Source organism: Panthera leo, chromosome B4, assembly GCF_018350215.1.
Source record: "Panthera leo isolate Ple1 chromosome B4, P.leo_Ple1_pat1.1, whole genome shotgun sequence".
NCBI classification, from domain to species: Eukaryota; Metazoa; Chordata; class Mammalia; order Carnivora; family Felidae; genus Panthera; species Panthera leo.
In genome coordinates, this window is record NC_056685.1 from 139,413,796 (window position 1) to 139,421,060 (window position 7,265).

Below are 7,265 nucleotides of genomic sequence, written 5' to 3' on the forward strand. Positions count from 1 at the left end.
GCTGTTGGGGCTGGTTCTGCTGTGAACGCGGGTGTGCAAATATCCCCGAGTCCCTGCGCTCGGCTCTTGAGCGTGTGCCCCGGGGGTGCCACGTCTGGATCCCGAGGTGGTTCTCCGAGGAGCCGCCGTGCCGTTGGCCGTGGCCGTGGCCGTTGCCCGGCTGTCGTTCCGTCAGCGACGCACAAGGCTCCCAGTTTCTCCGGGATGCGTTATGTTGGGACTCGGGGGACCAAAGCCCAGGAGCAGAGCAGGGACCCTCTGCCCCACGAGGCGGTGCGGAGCCCAGAGCACCAGCTAAGCGGCGCTGAGAGGGGCCTCCCCATCAAACGGCGCCCTGCCCGCGGGGCGCACAGCCCTGGGCTCTCTCGCTCCTCCCGGGCTCCCGTCTCTACGCCCTCCCTGCACAGACCAGGCCCGTCTAACGCCAGGACTTGCTTCCCTTTTCTGTGCCCCGGAGCCCGGCTGGGGACGCGGAGCCTCCCGCCACCTGTGCCCACTGGTCACCGCAGCTCAGCCAGCACGGTGGACGCGGCCAAGCGCAAACCCCACAGGCTGCCCAGCGGGCCACACCTTGCCCCGCGGGTCTGCTAACGCGACACCTGGCATGGGAATCACGCGCGTGTGTCTCCACAGGGTCTGCCTGCTTGGAGCAGACCTGATGCCCGCCCGGCTGACTGGGATTTGTCCTCTTGGCCGGCACGTCCCTGCCCTGTGCCCACGGCCAGCGGCGGCCAGCATCCTGCAGGTTGCACGTCACTGCCTCATTGGCAGGAGCACACGGGGCCTGAGACCGGGACGGCCGGAAGCCAGAGACCGGTCCGGCCTCCAATAGCATCACCTCCTGCTCCCTCCGCCAAGCCCTGCAGAGCCCCTCTTCTGGCAGATTCCATATTGTCTGAGCTCCTGGTCCACAAGGCCGAGCAGACAGCTTCCCCTGCAACACATGCGGGGGCACGTGGTGGGCACGCTGCCCTTGGAAGGGGAAGCAGAGCAGGTGGCCGGGACAGCGGGTGGACCAGGGAGGTGGTCCTGGGAGCAGTCCTGTGCCCCTCCCCCATCACGCGCAGCGGGGGCGGCCAGCGTTGGGCCAGCCACTGAGTTCCCGGGGCGGGCACGGTCCTGCTCACCCGGGCAGCGGGAAGGGAGAGGGCCCAGGGCTGGAAGCGGGCCCGCCCTCTGTCGGGAGTCTGGATCCGGCTCTAATCAGAGATTATTGATGATCCGAGTGGGTTTCGACCACCAGTCAATTAGGCAGGACAAGAGGATTCGTGCCCAGCTTGTGGCAGCGACACAGGACGAGACAGGACGACACAGCCCGGTGCCCTGATGGCGGGCCAGGAAGGCTGCACAGCCTGCCCCCGGCCTGCAGCCTCGAAGCGCGGAGGGCACAGCGGCGACCAGGTGCCCCTGGCTCAGGGCCGATCAGAGTGGCCTTGAGAAGGCCCTGTGGGCCTCCCCACGTCGGGCCTCCCCAAGTCGGGCCTCGATGGCCAGCGAGGGTGATTCAGGGAGGACAGCGGGAACGGGGGGCATGGTCTGCGGAGGAGACGGTGGAGCCACGCGGGCGGCTCTGTTGAGAGCAGGGGCTCAAAACCGCGCACAGCTCACGACCGGGCGCTCCCTGCTGGGGGCACCCGGCTTCCGGCCCATGTTGGCAAGTGTGGGGTGCACACGCCTGCACCCCGCCCCGCCCACCAGGGTGCGGGTGTGAGGGCCCCTGACACGCCAGCGGGCACCCCCAGAGTCAACGGGAGTTGAACCAGGGAAGCCCCTTTGCCGCCATGACCTTGTGCCAGGGCCTCTCGGTGGATCAAAGTCCCCACAGGGCTGGAGCCTGGAGGGGGGCAGGGCGAGAGGCGCCCAGGTCAGGTGAGGGAGTCACGGTCCACCTTATGTGTCAGCCTGGCTGGGCCACGGTGCCCGGATGTTTGGTCAAATCTAATTTGGGGTCTTTCTGGGAGGTGTTTGTTTGGACGCAGTTAACATTTAAATCAGTGGATTTGCATACAGCAAATTGGCCTCCCTAATGCGGGTGGGCTCCCTCTCATCAGGTGAAGGCCAACCTGAGCTCTTCCCTGGGACCACCCCCGCTGTGCCCACACAGCCTGCAGATTTCGAACCTCCCGGCCTCCATATCTCACCAGCCATTGCTTAAAATAAATATTTCTCTGCGTGTGTACGTATATGTGTGTGTGCGTGGGTGTGCGTGGGTGTGCCTGGGTGTGTGCATATAGTGCGCTGTGTGTGTGCATGACAGGACCCTGGCGGGGCACGGGGCCCATCCGTCCCCAGCACAGGGACAAAGGCAGGCGGGAGGCTGGCGCCGCGCTGGGGGCCGTGGGCCGGCCACGTGGGCAGGGACGCAGACGCGCACCGGGGCTCAAGCTCCGCCCCCCCGAGTCCTGCGCCCCGTTGAGCCCCCGAAGACTCCTCGCCTCCCTTCCTCCGCGTGTCGAGGGAGGCTGCTGGCAGCAAGATTGTCCCGAGGCCTGAAAGCGATCGCGCGGCCGTGCTTGGGAACCTGTGAGCTGTCCCCGCTGAATGTCAGACAATATTATTTTTGAATCAGCTTCAAGAGACCACTTCAAGAAGAAGTATTGGAAAATTGACTTTTTTTTCTCCCTTTGGTTTAACGGAATGCATCCCGGCCTTGATCTTGGTGCCGCTGGCACTGGCTGCCAGGGCCGCCCCCGCCCCCCTCCTCCCCCCTCCCCCCTCCCCAGACGGCATCCGCGGGCCTGCAGAGGGACTTTGTGGAGGACGGACAAATGCCCGAGGGTGGAAGGCAGCAGCTTGTAGAAGATGCTGGAAGTCTGGTCCCTCTGTGTCCGTCCCCTCCAGGCTCTGCGGGGGCCCAGCACTGACCGGGGTGACGCCAGGCTCCTGGACGGGGCTGTCTTTCCTGAGCCCCTCTGGTTTCCCCAACAGATGAGGGAGTTCTACAGCATCACAGAACATCCCAGGGCGAGAGGGGACCCGCCGGCGACCCGAGCCAAGCCCCTGCCCAGGCAGGTGTCCCCGCAGGGAGCACCCTGGATCCCACATGAGCCTCTGCGGTGCAGGAGTCAGGAGCCCAGCCCCACCCTGCTTGCGGCTACAGAGTCTGGAGGGGTCTGGAAACACCCCTGCATTGGCACTCATCTGGGTCCCGCCTCTCATGGGACACACTTGAGCCCGGGTCAGTGAAGCCAGTTCTCAGGCCCCCAAACTTCCCCTGTGCTTTTCCCCATTCATTCATTCATTCACCCCTCACTCATTCATTTCACACTAGACGGTCCCACAATGCGTTTGGGTCACTTGGGTCTCCTTTTGTAAATTGGGATAAAACAGCACATCACATAACATTCACCGTCGTGACCATTCTTTGCCCGCCCGGCCCAGTCACATCAAGCACGTTCACACCGCTGTGCGGCCGTCACCCCCCTCCGCCTCCAGGACGTTTTCATGTCCTCCAGGGGAGACTCCGTCCCCATCAAACGCCGACCCCCACCCCCTCCCCAGCCCCCGGCGCCCCCATCTAGTCCATCTCCGTGAACCTGACTCCTCTGACGGCCTCACACAAGTGGATCATACGGCCCTTTGTCCCTTTGTGAGTGGCCTACTTCACCGAGCGCAATGTCCTCGAGGGCCATCTGCGCTGCGACGGGTGTCTGAAGTCCCGCCCCAGCCAAGGCTGAATCGTATTCCCCCGCGTGAGTGGACCGCGTCTTGCTTATCCAGCCACCCGCTGACGGGCACTCGGGCTGTTTCCACGTCTGGCTGTTGTGAATCACGCTGCCGGGGACGTGGGTGCTGGAATGTGCGATGAGCCGTTTCAGCGCCTCTGGGAATCCACCGGGGGGGAGGGGGCTGGGCCGCTTGGGTGGCTTGGCTCCGTCGCTTGGCCCAGCCACCATACCCGCCCCGCACCCCCGTCCCGGGAGGCCCCCTCCGACCCCCAGGTCAGCACGGACGCCTCACCGGGGGGCCCTTTTGTGGCGCTGCGTGCTTCCTCGCAGGTGCTGGGACCGGTCCAGGGAGCAGAGGAGGACGCATGGTGATGGGCAGTGCACCCTGGTTCAGCCCAGCCGACACTGGCAGGCTCCTGCTTGGCTCCGGGCCCTGGACTCTGGGACCCGAGCGCCCGGAGGACCCATGGGCCTTCTCCTGGGGCCCAGGCAGAGCAGGGAATGCTCACAGCCCAGGCGTGGTGGGCTCCAGGCTACCCTCAGCGTACCCCAGCTCTCTCTGCACCCCCATTCCGCCTGGAGGGAGGGGTGCCGGATGGAGAGAGGGCAGGACCATTAGCATCACATCTTCTGCCCAAGGAATCCCTTGGGGATCCCCCTCCCCACCTGACACCCCACTGGGTTTCATTTCAGGGGGACCCCTGAGGCTGTATGCCGGGGTGCCCCCCCTCACTTAACAGCTGTTGTCCCAAGGCAGCTGAGAACAGCTCACCCCGGACCCTGACAGGAGGTCCTTCTTCCCGTGGTTTGCCCCGTGCTCCTGGCAGGAGACGGAGGGCTTGGTGAGGGCCAGGACTCAGCTCAGGGTCAAGGTCAAGGGAATGTCTGACACGGCTCACCCGTCTGACCTCTCAGGTCCAGACGGCCACGGGCTCCGTGAGCATCCAGGAGGCCTCCGCACCTGGCTCCTTTTCTCCCCAGCCCGTGGCCGTGAGTGGCCATCACAGGAGTGGGGACGTGAGGTGGTGCCTCGTCCACACCAAGGCCTTAGGACCACTGTTTCCTTTGAGGGAGACCAGCACTCCCACCCAACAGAGGGGGACGTGACGAGGCGTGGAGGCTGGAGGGCACCTGGTTCCTCTCCCCCGACACCAGTGAGCCAGGCAGGGCGGGGGCCAGGAGGCGTGGGAGGAGCCCAGGCCGTGGAACCAGGACATCGGGTCACCCTCACTCCGGCACCCGGCTCCCACAGGGCTGCCCCCACCGTGACCCAGGGCCCTTTCTGGAACCTAGAAAGCTGTAGGTGGCTGGTGGGGGGTGTGGGAGGCAGGGCCTTTGTCTGAGGGTCTGCGTGGACTTTGCCTTGGGACCGGGCTGGGGCGTCCTGCCTCCGTAGGGCCGCACGGCCGGCCCTGGCCCCGTCTCCAGTGAGTGCTCTTCCCGCAGGGCCCCCTGGGTGTGTCGGGGGGCGCTGGCAGTGGGTGCCCGGGGCACAGGAAGCAGAGGGGGGCTGAGCGGCGGCCCCAGTGTTTATTGGACACTGGAAGCCCCATGATGAGCCTGACTTGTGGGCCCAGCTTGCTCCTCTCCAAGTGACAAGGCCACTGTGGATTTGTTTTTAATGTGCCTGTAATGGGGCTTGAAATGAACACAGCCTGTTATTTATTTTGCTTTTTGGTTCCTGGGCACCATCCATGGTGCTGGCCGCCCGGGGACGGGGGCAGGGGAGCCGAGACCTGTGCACTCCCCCACCACCAGCCCCCCGCCCCCAGCCCCGGCCAGGGCGGCTCAGCCCCTCGGCACCGCTGCTGGGAGGGACGGGCGGTTGGTGTTCAATGGGGACACGGTTTCCATCAGGGAAGATGAGAGAGTCCCGGGGGCAGGCAACCTGAATGTGCCCATCTACTTAAAAACGGTAGAAACGACACATTTTATGTTATGTATATTTTACCACAATTCTTAAAAACGTTTTAAAAAAGAAGCCCATTGCCGACCTGGCGCCCTGGCCGCGCCTGCTGCCCAAGGGGGAGTCCAGGCCTCAGCACTGGCCGGGCCTGGGGGATGCCCGCTCCCCCTCTAGCTGGGGGCACTCCGCCGTCCTCCTAAGGCCGGTCCTTATGTCACCTCCCGGGGCCAGCTCTCCTCGACTCCCAGCCAAAACTGGGAGACCAGCCAGACCAGGAATGACTGCGGGGGCCCGGGAGTGGCCCGGGGGCCCGGGGTCAGGATCCACCTGTGCTCGTGCCTGGTCCCTACCTGGGTCCAGCAAAGAAGGGGGCAGATTAACAGTGCCTGGGGCCATCTCCTGTCCCCCAGAACAGGGAGCTGCTGTTCCCCAAACCCAGGGGCCAGGAAGGCGTGGGGAGGGTCGACGGTGGGGGCCGTCCGCATCGGGCGAGGCTGTGGGCCACTCGGGGGTGTGGGACCCCAAAGAATTGCAAAGCCCCGAGCAGGTGTCCACAGCTCCCACTCGTCCAGAGCCCCACGCTCGGCTCTGTGAACGCGCCCGGGACGCGTTTGAAGGACCCCGTCCTGGAGACACGGAGCCTTCTCTCCTCCCCCTGGGGGCTCAGCCTACAGGCAATTTGGTGCCACCACAGTCCAGATAACACCAACACCGCTCCCCACAAGGCCACACCCGGCTGAGCCACTTGGGGCCACTCGGGGTTTGCAACACAGACTACAAGTCCTGCGAAGACGCGATTTGTTCTTTTTCTGGACCCCACACAGCAAGCTATACATAAATGCAGAAAGCGATGTTCATAAATTCTTTATGCTATTTACTTAGAGCCTGTGTTTATTAAACTGGTCGGCTTCCAAAATCTCCTCGTAGACTTCGTTCTCAAAAAAGGAAGTTTGATGTCTCCAGCCCACCATGAATTAAAAATGGGTCTTGATACACTCAGCAGATTGTACCCCATCCGTGAGACTTACATAAGGGGTGGAAATAGACAATATTCATCAGCAGTTCAGACACACACGCAGATTTTTTTGCCGTCCTGTAAGCTGAACAAATTCTTAGATGGGCCTTCTCCGCGCTCTGCTTTTTCTTTCTTTGCTAAGATAGGTTGGAGCCTCTGGAATCCCAGCTCACTGGGGTGAGAAGGCCTTGAGAGAATCCCTCTCGTATGAGATCGGCCTTCACATCCCCCAAGCCCACTCGCATTTCAGTTCACACTGGATCTCAGCACATCTCTCAAGACCAGCCGAGTGAGGATGAAAATGCCCCCTTTCCTGGGCAGGAAACTGAGGCCCAGGGCGGGCGGTGGCTTGCCCAGGCCATAGAGCCGGAGGGCAGCCGAGCCAGCCGGGAGCCGGGCCCCCTGATCCGGGTGTCCGTGCCCCCCACCTCCCCCATCCATCTCACTGGCTGGGCAGGTCCACGGGGACCACACCCCCACCTGCTCTGGCGGGTGGGATCCGAGTGAATGAGGCCCCTCTCTGAGGCTGGAGGGGCAGAACCCAGCCAAAGCACCCCGAGGTCCTGGGCCTGTCTTCGAGCCCCTCTGAAGTCTTGAGGTGTCCTTCCCTGCAGAATGGGGAAAGGACACCTCAGCCCCCACCCCCCACCAGGAGTGCCCGGGGGGTCTGGGGAGA